The sequence below is a fragment of the Podarcis pityusensis genome, assembly GCF_964106645.2.
Source record: "Podarcis pityusensis genome assembly, chromosome: 2".
Lineage (NCBI taxonomy): Eukaryota > Metazoa > Chordata > Lepidosauria > Squamata > Lacertidae > Podarcis > Podarcis pityusensis.
Window position 1 is genome coordinate 67,170,571 of NC_138029.1, and position 11,961 is coordinate 67,182,531.

At 41.0% G+C, this 11,961-nt stretch overlaps 1 long non-coding RNA gene across 1 annotated transcript; it reads right to left on the reverse strand.

Moving 5' to 3' along the window:
• Nucleotides 1–8,054: 8,054 nt before the first annotated feature.
• LOC308467784 lies at nt 8,055–11,716 on the reverse strand. Its single transcript, XR_013981286.1, has 4 exons — nt 11,607–11,716; nt 11,089–11,235; nt 8,612–8,745; nt 8,055–8,255 (listed from the first exon to the last, which is right to left on the reverse strand). It is a non-coding gene; the product is annotated as an uncharacterized lncRNA (long non-coding RNA).
• Nucleotides 11,717–11,961: the final 245 nt, after the last annotated feature.

The window sequence follows — 11,961 nt, forward strand, 5'->3', positions numbered from 1 at the left end:
CCCCACAACCCTGTTTATGTTATCTCCTCAGCTGAGCACAGCCTAGTCATTTTGTTTCCAGTGACCCAAACTATACAACTGTGCCAATTTCCAGCAACTGCTGCATGCTGAAAACACATTTGAATTTCAAAAACCGAGTTAGGAGGAGTTTTTTCTCTCAGTATTTCCATACAGTACATGTTGTAGATTACATACCCCTCAACATTTCTCCAATGAAAATAGGGACGTCCCATTCCATAATGATAATTTTAGTACTTGTACCCCACACATCTTACTGGGTTGCCCCAGCCACTCTGGGAGGCTTTCAACATATATAAAAACATAATAAAACATTAAACCTTCCCTTTTTAGTATTGCCTTCAGACGGCTCCAGGGTCAGATAACTCCAGACCCCCCAACATTTCTCCATTGAAAACAGGGACATTCTACCATACCCTTCAATATTTCTCTGTTGAAAATAGGGAAAGAGGGACATTCTAGGATCAAATCAGAAACTGGGGCAGCTACTCTCAATCAGGGACACTTGGAGGGTTTGAGATTACCTCAGATATTTTTATTCACATGACACACAACAGGCCTTAAAAGGGGGTCTTAGGCATGTAAATATCACACAAGACGTCAGTATAAACCAGGGATTTTTTTCAGCCAGAACTCAGTTCCAGCGCCTCTCAGGTGGGAGCCATTGCCATTCTAAGAGAACAAGGAATGTGTTCATTGTGAGTTCTAGCACCTCTTTATCTAGAAAAATAGTACAGTGGTACCTTGGGTTAAGTACTTAATTCATTCCAGAGGTCCGTTCTTAATCTGAAACTGTTCTTAATGTGAAGCACCACTTTAGCTAATGGGGCCTCCCGCTGCTGCCACGCTGCCAGAGCCCGATTTCTGTTCTTATCCTGAAGCAAAGTTCTTAACCTGAAGCACTATTTCTGGGTTAGAGGAGTGTGTAACCTAAAGCGTATGTAACCTGAAGCATATGTAACCCTGTACTGGTATAAATAATTCTTTTCTAATTCTGCACAAGGCATTTTTGTTGGTATAATAGTCAAGAAGGAAAGGGTTATACCATACCTCCCTGCATACTGTGGTTGAAATGAAAACTGCCCCCCAATTAGTAATGTTAAAAAAAAACCAACTAGTTAAAATAAGGTCTAGTGTAGCTCTGACTGTCTTTGAGTACATTCCTGGTGCTCAAAAGTCCAGCTGCTTCTGCTGGTGCAGTGTTCTTTAAGTGCTTCCTCACTTTACAACTGCAGCACTGCAGATGTTTGAAGGGTGTGGTGTGAGCTGAGACATCCTTTAGTTGTTTACAACTGCTTTCCCATCATATCTACCTCGAGCATCTGTCTGCCCCTCTCCCCCAAAGAGCATAATACTTATGAGGAAGATGTTCTCTCATGGCTGTTTCTCATGTCACCAAAAAATGTATTCACACACAAGATCCTCTGCAGGCCCTCTGCTTCTAATTTTAATGCCTGATCGAGAAAAAGCAAACAGCAAACAGGTATCAATTTGCTAGGAAATAATTGCATTTTAGGCTATCAGTTTGCTTAGATGTCAACCCAAGCAGGCTATTAACAGCACTAGTATTTGAGTGTCCTCAACAAATTTAAAAAACCTCAGTGGTATAAATGAAGGAAGGTGAATGAAAGAATAGAATGCAGGATGGGAAATAATTTGCAATTAGACACTCTCCATTTAGTCTAACAGTACACAAAGACACACTGTGAGGAATTATTTCCAAGGCTTGTTCATTGCATTCATCTTTTATATCCTGCCTCTCTTATTCTCTCACCTAGGACGTTAAACACAGAGATTTGGCTGCCTTCCATTTCCATTACAGATTGGAGTAGTAGCCATGTAGGATACTTTGTTCAAAGCAAGTACTTCATGTACCTGACATTTGCAAAACAGAATCTCTGTACTTCCATGATACAAGTCTATTATTGTTACTGAAATTAAAATGGATATCCCACCCTTTCCCTTAAAGGAGTCAGGGCGGCAAACACACACAGGGTTAAACCATTAAAACATCTTTAAAATATTCCAATACAGATGCAAGCTTTATATCTGGTGCAGTAAAGATTCTCACTGATGGTAATTATATTGATCCCAAAGGAAGGAGAGCATAGATTATTTCGTTTTCATATCCATGAAACTTTAGTTTTCATATCCATGGTGTTTGACACTCAGCATACCCATCCACTCAATTCCTGCCATGAAATTAAATTTCGTTTGAATGCAATGTTTGTTTGGTAATTAAGATTGGCATTAAGATTATTTTCCCCATTTGCAGATTACACTGTGCATAAGAACCATTCAGACCTAATCACAGCATGGAATTTGATAAAGATAAATGATTCCCAATGAAGCTCCCTTAAATTTATGATAGGCAACAGAGGCCCTTCTCTTGGTGCTCCTGCTTTCAAAAGTGAGAGATTTGAGAGAAGGCCTCCTTAGTGGTAGCACGACTAATGGAATGCTGTCCCCAGAATAGTTCAGGAGGCACCAACATTACCATGAATTAGGAATCAGATCTAAACCTTATCTACCAGGACTTTTAATGAAGAACCTGTTATTCTGATCTTACCTCCTTCTTTTGTTCTGTTGCTTTTATGAGTATGTTGTTGACCTTTATTTTGATGTTGCTATTTTATATACACTTTGTGAGCAACTTTGGAGACTGTAATATTGTACAGTTTGGGGGTAGCCATGATTATTTAAAGTGGTATGATACTGCTTTAAATGTTATGTGCATATGTGGCCTCAGTCTCCCCATCTGCAATATGGGTGATGATGATACTAATAATAATGATGATGATGGCTCTCATCACAGGGTTGTAGTGAGGATTACAACTAGATAATGTATGGAAAGCAGTTTGAACACTTGTAAGTGCTATAAAAATGCTTATTACTTAATTGTGCAAACATTTCTGTGATATATCCAGAACTGGTATTAAGTGCTAATGAGGAATAAAAGGTGACAGGTCAATGGATGTGGTACAGACTATTCCTCTTATGCACTTTTCAAGTAGTTGATTATAGGGGAAATTGGCAATCTGAGGCACCTTTAACATTTTCCCTCCCACAGCTTCCTTCAAACTTGTTGACATCTATTAAAGCCATGGACTTTTTCTGATTGGGCAAATTTCCACTGGTAGTCTGTTCATTTCTAGCTCAGTTGCTATAATGATGACAAGAAAATTACAGTACTCCTAAGCATACATCTCGTGCGTGTGTTTGTGTGTGTGTGTGTGTGTGTGTGTGTGTATTCATTCCCCTTTGGGCCAGAGGTTTCCATACTTTCTACACTAATGTGCCATAGTCAGACTTCCTTCTCTGAAATGTTGTTGCATTTAATTACATGAGAAAAGTCATAAAGGGCTGGGCTGCTGCTTTCATTATATAGCCCAAATAATTTGGGAATTTAAAAGGTGGCACACATACACCTTCTCTGAAAATATCACGGTTTGCTAAAGAGTGGTGCCCTATCTTTCTTTCCCTGGACAGCCGGGGGGGGGGGGGGGTTGTGTCAAATATATGGTTCAATGACCTAACACAATTAACTAGAGTTATATGGAGTTGAGATAACAGAATATAGAACTGTAGAGTTGTAAGGGATCCCGAGGATCAACCCCCTGCAATGCAGCAATATGCAGCTGTCCCATGCAGGGATCAAGTCTGCAACCTTGGACAGTATCAACACCGTGCTGTAACCAACTGAGCTATTACAGATCCTGGGGTTAGATTTCAAGCCTTCTATTTGGATTCTAATGACTTAGACTGGGGTCACTAACCCCCAGCCCAGGTGGCCTAATTTGGTCCCCCATAAAATTTTCTCTTCCACCCCTTAAAGACCCTGGACCAGAGGTAGGCAGACAGGTATCTGAGGGGGATACAAATCACTCCTTTATTGGCTGTCAGATAGATTGTTTGATGAATGGGGCCACTCTCCATGGCTGACCTGCACACATCAGGTGAGAAGGGGCTGTGTGTCCTGTGTGTGTGTGTGCAAAAGTGTGCATGGGAGAGGGGCAGCCATGTACTCACCACTGACTAGTAGCCCCTGGAGAGCTGGCCAAGGATAAATGGGGCCCTTGCTGATTTAGACTGTGTTGTACAGCTGTGCTTTTTCAGATGGTGGGTAAAGGACTGCCTTTGCCCATTTTCAGGTGGACCTTAGTGTCGCACTCCACACTTCCTGCCTGGTCTCCACTTCAAAAGGCCTCCACTTCAAAAGAACAACCAAGCGTCAGGCAATGGTGTGGGAACTGGAGAACCTGTGTGTGTGTGTAGCCATGCAGGGGGTAGAAGGAAAAGAAGGTGGAACTGAGTGAAAGTGACTGGGAGATGGAGGGTATTTTGGTGGGGGATGGAAGTTCTGTGGCAAAGAATTCAATGATTTCAAAGGGGGGGGGGTTTAGATATCAATTAAAAAATATGTCAGTAACTGCCAACTAACTGTGCCATTGAGTGGCCATGCTCCAACTCCACCTGCTGCCATTTTGTGACTATGGATCCTCCATAATTTTTAGCCCTCTCACGTGGCTCTGGAGGTCAAAAGCTGTACGGCAAAAAGCAAAGACGTTTATCAAAACTATTCCCCACAACAAGAAAATCCAATGGAATAATTCTTCATTAAAAACATTTCTGTGTCTGTTGTCCCTTTTTTTCTTCCTAACATTAATCCTAAACATACTTAACTTGGCAATAATAGCCCATTCACATAGCCATGGTTGCCATGTTGGTTTCATCATGAAAAAAAACCACAACAAAACCAAGGGCATGTCCTGGCCTGCTGTAAGCAATGGTGACAACAGGCAGCTTTCTATATCCTCCCTGCCCCTCTCCAGATGGCCGTGGGCAGCAAACACACACACACACACACACACACAGAGAGAGAGAGAGAGAGAGAGAGAGAGAGAGAGAGAGAGATCGCAGTTATTAAATTCATCAGGAGATCTAAACAAAGCTCCCACATATACAGCCCTCTGTACCTCTCTTTCCTTGCCGTGGCTCCAGCCCAGAAGTTGCATATTTGTATTCCCTTGGGGCGAACTGCTTTTATGGGCTTCACGACAGGCAAAAAAAGCAACAGGTGTTTCCTGTTCACCTTTTAAACGTCTGACAATTCTTCTAAGAATAATGTTTCCTGTTGAAAGGTAGTGAACTTGGTGGCAACGTGCCTGGAGGCAGACTGATGTGTGCATTAGAGAGAGTGAGGAGATGTGTGTGCATAGGGATATATAAATGACAGAACTCCTTATTCAGCTCTGTCCTTTCACATTGTTAAGGTTTCTCCAAATATATGAGGAAAGTTTCCTTATTTTGGCATCTATCAGTCTTACTTCTGCCTTGTTATCCTCTGGGATACTGGCACAGTAACAAAAAGGGTCAGCTTGAGAAAATGATCAAGGTTAATCGCCAATTTAGCCTGGGCAACAGCTCTGGCTTTCTGAGAAGATGTTCAAACAGGTAGAGCAGTCACTGGCATTCAAGGCAGGGTGAATGATTATTATGGGAGGCAGTTTGAAGAGAGAGGCCTTTTTTTCTAAAGGCTAATACAGATTGGATGCCACCAATGAAAATTCCAAAGTAGAGCACAATGGCAGGGAATTTCCAGTATACACAGTCCTGAATTTTATGAACATTCCCAAATCAATTTTTAAGATGTAATGTCATTTTCTAGTTGGTTTCTAATAATAATAATAATAATAATAATAATAATAATAATAATAATAATAATAAATTTATTATTTGTACCCCGCCCATCTGGTTGGGTTTCCCCAGCCACTCTGGGCAACTTCCAACAAAGATTAAAAATACATTAAAATGTCACACATTAAAAACTTCCCTGAATAGGGCTGCCTTCAGATGTCAGATAATTGTTTATCTCTTTGATATCTGATGGGAGGGTGCTCCACAGGGTGGGTGCCACTACCAAGAAGGCCCTCTGCCTGGTTCCCTGTAGCTTTGCTTCTCGCAGTGAGGGAACTGCCAGAAGGCCCTTGGCACTGGACCTCAGTGTCTGGGCAGAACAATGGGGATGGAGACGCTCCTTCAAGTATACTGGGCCGAGGCCATTTAGGGCTTTAAAGGTCAACACCAACACTTTGAATTGTGCTCAGAAGCGTACTAAGAGCCAATGTAGGTCTTTCAGGACTGGTGTTATATGGTCTTGGCAGCCACTCCCAGTCACCAGTCTTAGCTGCCGCATTCTGGATTAGTTGTAGTTTCCGAGTCACCTTCAAAGGTAGTCCCACGTAGAGCGCATTGCAGTAGTCCAAGTGGGAGATAACTAGAGCACATACCACTCTGGTGAGACAGTCCGCGGGCAAGTAGGGTCTCAGCCTGTGTACCAGATGGAACTGGTAGACAGCTGCCCTGGATACAGAATTGACCTGCCCCTCTATGGACAGCTGTGAGTCCAAAATGACTCCCAGGCTATGCACCTGGTCCTTCAGGGGCACAGTTACCCCATTCAGGACCAGGGAGCCCTCCACACCAGTCCGCCCCCTGTCCCCCAAGTACAGTACTTCTGTCTTGTCAGGATTCAACCTCAATCCATTAGCCGCCATCCATCCTCCAACTGCCTCCAGGCACTCACACAGGACCTTCACTGCCTTCACTGGTTCCAATTTAAAAGAGAGGTAGAGCTGGGTATCATCTGCATATTGATGGACTTCTTCCATCAATATTGATATTCTTCTTCTTCTTCTTCTTCTTCTTCTTCTTCTTCTTCTTCTTCTTTTCTTTTCTTTTCTTTTTCTTCTTCTTCTCCTTTTGGTGATCCTGACATGAACTTGGTGCCATTCTTCCCTGGACTGAACAAAGTAGGTAGGAACCTCTAGCTTCTTCAAAATACAACAACCATAGTTCAGCATTCTTTTTCAACATGAGACAGAATGTTATGGTTTGGAAGATCACCTTCATCTGATCATGTCAATGAATTTATATCAACTCAAGGACAGGAACAACCAGGTACATAAAAAATGACTGAAATACTCCATTGCAATCATAGAATTGTAGAATTGGAAGGGATCTCAATGGTTATCTAAGCCAGGCCCCTGCAATGCAGGAATCTTTTGCCCAACGTGGGTCTCAAACACACGACCCTGAGATTAAAAGTCTCATGCTCTACTGACTGACCTAAAAAGTTCATTAGCAGAGGGATGTACACAAGAAACCAAAAAAGGATGTAAAAATATCTCACTTTAATTCTGATTAATAATTTGTATGATTTTGAAACATTTTCCATTTTTTGCTGTTGTGCCAAAATATTCTCATTCGCCAAGGACAAAAGGCTTCACCCTTCAGTTTCATTGAAAATTCACCTTCCACCAATTTACATTCCTGGCGGGAAACTCTATTATAGAATATTACAAGTACAACCAAAGAGAAAGACATATTTTCTCTCCAATGCATCATTCTTAGATTATGTTTCATACTTATTGCATCTGCATAGTGTTTCCTATTGATAAAATCCAAATATTTTGCATGATTACATGGCTGTTAACATTCATAGTGCCTCTGGCAACACTTCTAATTTAACAAAGTGAATTACTTTCTTTTTCTAATAATTCATCAGTGTGCTGTATATGAAGCAGAATATTTCCACCATGGTTGCCTAGCTGTTACTATGCTAAAGCATTAGCAATTCAATATGTGCAGTTCCTTAAATTGTTACTCTGTTGGAGAGAGAAAAACGCAGCTTTAAAAAAATAATTAGGCAAATGCCCATGTTCTCCGTCTCCAGACACATTCCAGCTGTTCACAATACAAATTTAGACTGTAAAACTCCCATCTTTTAAAAGTCTCCAGAAAAACATAGCTGTAGCACTTTAAATGCAATATCTGTAATTGGCATTTTGATGAGAATTAATAAGGCAGTAAATTTTTGTTAATGAGATACCTGGTTCATTGCTAAAATACAAATTTGTTGCATTTTATTATGACTTTCTGTATCAGCTAGCATAGCACATGGAAGAAATCTTGGGAGAAAGCCATTTTTCTCTCAAAATAGATGGAATTTGATCATCAGTATTACCAGCCTCCCACATAGAGAACACAACACAGCTTACTCCTGGCACCTCTGCATCAAAGGATCTTGCCATGTTTTGATGTTGTTGACAGTACAGTTTTCATTTTCGAAGCACCACTGGTAGTTTTTCCGGAGGACAGCACTATGGATCACCTTATAAATCAATAGACACTTTTCAGTCATCCATGTTTCATTCACTTCTTCAAATTCATCTTTCCTGTAATATGTATGTCAAGAAAGCCATGTTGGTTGACATCAAAGACTAATCTGAGGATTTTATTCGTGCATGCATTTCGGTTGGGTTTTTTAATGACACTATCATTCAGCCAAAGCAAAGCAATTCAACTTAAAACACTAAACTTCAAGGCAAACAGATCTTAAAATGTTATTAAAATCTTAAAATAAAAAACACATACATACAGACATGGAACAAAACACAGCAGACACCTTATGAAATGAGGCTTTTAATGGCTTTCCTGAAAGATCTGGTCTAGCCAGGTCCTCTAAAGCCATCTTTCCCTAAATAGAGTGCTATCATGGAAAAGGCCCTGATCTTCTCTGTCATAAGCCTACCTTCTGAATATGGTGGCATCTCTCACCCTCTCTAAGCCTTGCTGCAGGATGAACAGGAGAAGGTGCTTCCTCCAGAATTATGTTTCAGAAGAAGTAAAACAGGGAATTCTCTTTTTCTCTGCATTTGTGTTTGTCTGTGTTGGTTGAAAAAAAAAGGTCAAAAAAATTCAAAGTAAAAGGCATCAAATATTAAATATCCAACCTGTTATAGTCTCCACAAAGGCTATAATAATTATTGTTGTCTCTGTGTGCATTAGAACTCTCTGACATCTCTGCTTGAGATGCAATCATAGGAGAATATACTGGTAATGTTACAACATAATGACAATCAGTTGCTGTAAATGTGCAACCACAGATAACAGCATTCACTAAGGTCAGGAAAACACGAGACAGAAAAGGATCACCCAGTTTAAGCAAACAGCACCTTTGGCAGGCCTCAGCTTGACAATAGTTCAAGCGTTTGATAGTTTGTAAGCAATCCCTTAGGGTATTTTTTATATATAAGTTATATGGGTGTGGCTCTGACTAAAACCTCCCTCATCCATGATCTGATTGTGGATGAGGAGGCTGATCTGATCTGTATCACTGAGACCTGGATGGGAGAGGAAGGATAGAGACATCTTACTCAGCTGTGCCCACCTGGGTATTCAGTGCAGTGTCAGGTCAGGCTTGAGAGTCAAGAAGGGGGAGTTGCTGTGGTCTTTACAATCTCTCTCTCTCTCCAGGCCAGGTTGGGGCAAGGTGGTTTGTGTTAAGTTGTGGGCGAACATATCAGATGACACAGCGATTCTTCCAAAGCAGCTCTTTATTTGTAAGCTGGAACAGAACTGAACTGAGGAGCTCAGTCAGCCTGCTTATATAGAGCTCCACTAGAATGCAACAGTAACCATTTTCTGTAACTAGCCAATCACTGAATGTCACTTTTGATCCTTCATTTGCATACAAACTATCCAATCACTGAACGTCACTTTCGATCCTTCATTTGCATAACTATCTACAGTATCCCCCTGCTGGCCCAGGGTGAGAACTTCAGTACATAACAGTTTGAGCATATAATGCCAATCCTGTCCTGACTTCACTGGCTGACACTTAGTTTCTAGGCCCAATTCAAAGTGCTGGTTTTGACTTATAAAGCTTTAGTTAATTTGAATCATGAAGGTCCTTCTTCGTATGCCTCCTCTGCAAGAGGTCCAGAGAACGGTTCTTTTCTGCAGTGGCTCCCCATTTGTGGAATGATCTCCCCAGGGCAACTCACCTGGCCCCTTCATTACATGTCTTTAGGCGCCAGGAAAAAGCATGTCTCTTCTTCCAGGCCTTTATTTTGCTTTGGATATATACTGAATGTGTTACTTTTGTTATAAGAATCCCAAGGTCTCAAATACCGAATAAATGTTCATAAGTGTACAAGGCAAACACACATACATAAGTATATAAACCACATGTCTAAAATAATACAGGATAGCAATCCTGAAGCCATTTTGACTCTCCCAAATTGACCTCAAATATTTCTCTTCAAGGAGGAAGGAAATGGGAAAAGCTTTCCAATTGTCATTGGACTGTAGGGGCTTATACCTCCCTGCAAATGCAATCTGGCAAGTATATGTTAAGCTGAGCAAACTATCAATGTGTGTAAGAGATTCAGTAACTAAAATATTTACCATCTCAAAGGAATGGCCAGGCTACCCAGAAAATGCAATCAAGTAAGGCATTATCAGGTATCCTGGCAGACAGGAGAGAAGCAACACTTTCAAATTTCTGCCGGAGACCGCCTCCTTCTGTGATGTATGTATAATGTTTTGGTGGGTGGTCTTGGGCTACAGGGTGGGCAATTTCAAAATTCTTTATGGGGCCTTGTGCACCATTATTCAGGGTCTCTCCAACTCCTTACAAGGAGAGAAGTGAACTCTGTTGCAACAGAAAAATAAAGATCTGCTTTGCTCCATGGATCTTGCCTCCATCCATCCATCCATCCATCTGGACTTTGGGGACTCAGTCCCTTGGGGAGTTCAGCAGCAAAAGCCAAACCCACCTTTTTTTGCTATAATACTTTCTTCAATAATGTTTTATTCTGGATTGTTTTATTTGATGTTTTATGTAGCTTATGAGAGATTTTTCTTTAAAATATGAAGCATATAGAAATTATTATTATTACTGCTACGGAAAATGACCAGTCTTCCCATCATTGCATTATTCCCCTGAGAGCATGAAAATATAATCAACACACAGGTAATTCCACCCCCATCCCACCCTTCCCCTCTGTCATGGTATACTTTATATCCTTCATCATTGTTGCAAACCATATATACACAATATATAGTTGTATAATTAATCAAGGATACATGTTTCTTCCTTGTGAAATACACAATTAATTTCTGAACATTTTTAGTTCACCTTCGCACTTTTCCCTCCATTCATTATCCGCCATGCGTTTGCTCTAATTATTGAGAATGGTTGGGAAGGGTGAGAGAGTCACTCACATATCACATTTTGCTCACCATCTTTCTTCATGCCCGTCTGATTTAGTTACACTTGCTCAGGCTTTTTTGGCTGCCCTTTGAACCACAGCGAATAACTCACAGCCTCAAGGAAGGCATGTTTCAGAACAAAGGAGCTGTGGTGCCACCCTGAGGTAAAAAATATAAATAGTGGAAATGCACATCAAGGCAAATCTTTGAAGGGAAAGGTGGGGATGAATCCTGACCTTTTAAAAGACAGGCGAATAAAGCACACAATAGCAAGGTAGGGGATAATCTAGACAATGAGTCAACCAATTGGTATTCCTTTCAACAAGTTGACTGTATCAGAGACATAAAGAGTATTGTGGGTGTTTTTCAAAAAAACAAAACCCAAAGAAGCTGTCTAGGGCACGCTGAATCTTAGAAGTTCCCCCTTCACTCATTTTCCCAGTTCAGATGTTTGGTTTCTAAGATACAGAGTAGATAAGGGGACTCCTGTGTCCCCCTGCGCATGAAAAAGCAGTTTGGAGAAAAATTACCAGAAGGGAATTAAGCAGCTACTCTGCCCTCACTGTTCTTTTAGTAACTTGCATACCGCCTCAGAATGCTTTGGATTAAAAACAGAAAGGAAGAGGGGGAGAATCTCATAGCTCTGCTTAACATGTAGTTTAAGCTTTCATGCCATGCCCTACTAGAACAGAGGCAATCTCCTGCCATGGGAATGTATGTGACTTCATAAACACAGTGGTGCTCCATCACACACTGCTGTTTTGTGTAATATGATCTTGAGAACAAAGTTCCAGTCCTCCTGAAGCAGGTTATAACTACAGCAAACTAGCAGGCTCTGTAACAAAACTTTTGTACTAGAAGAATCAACGTTAGCTGTGAATCAAC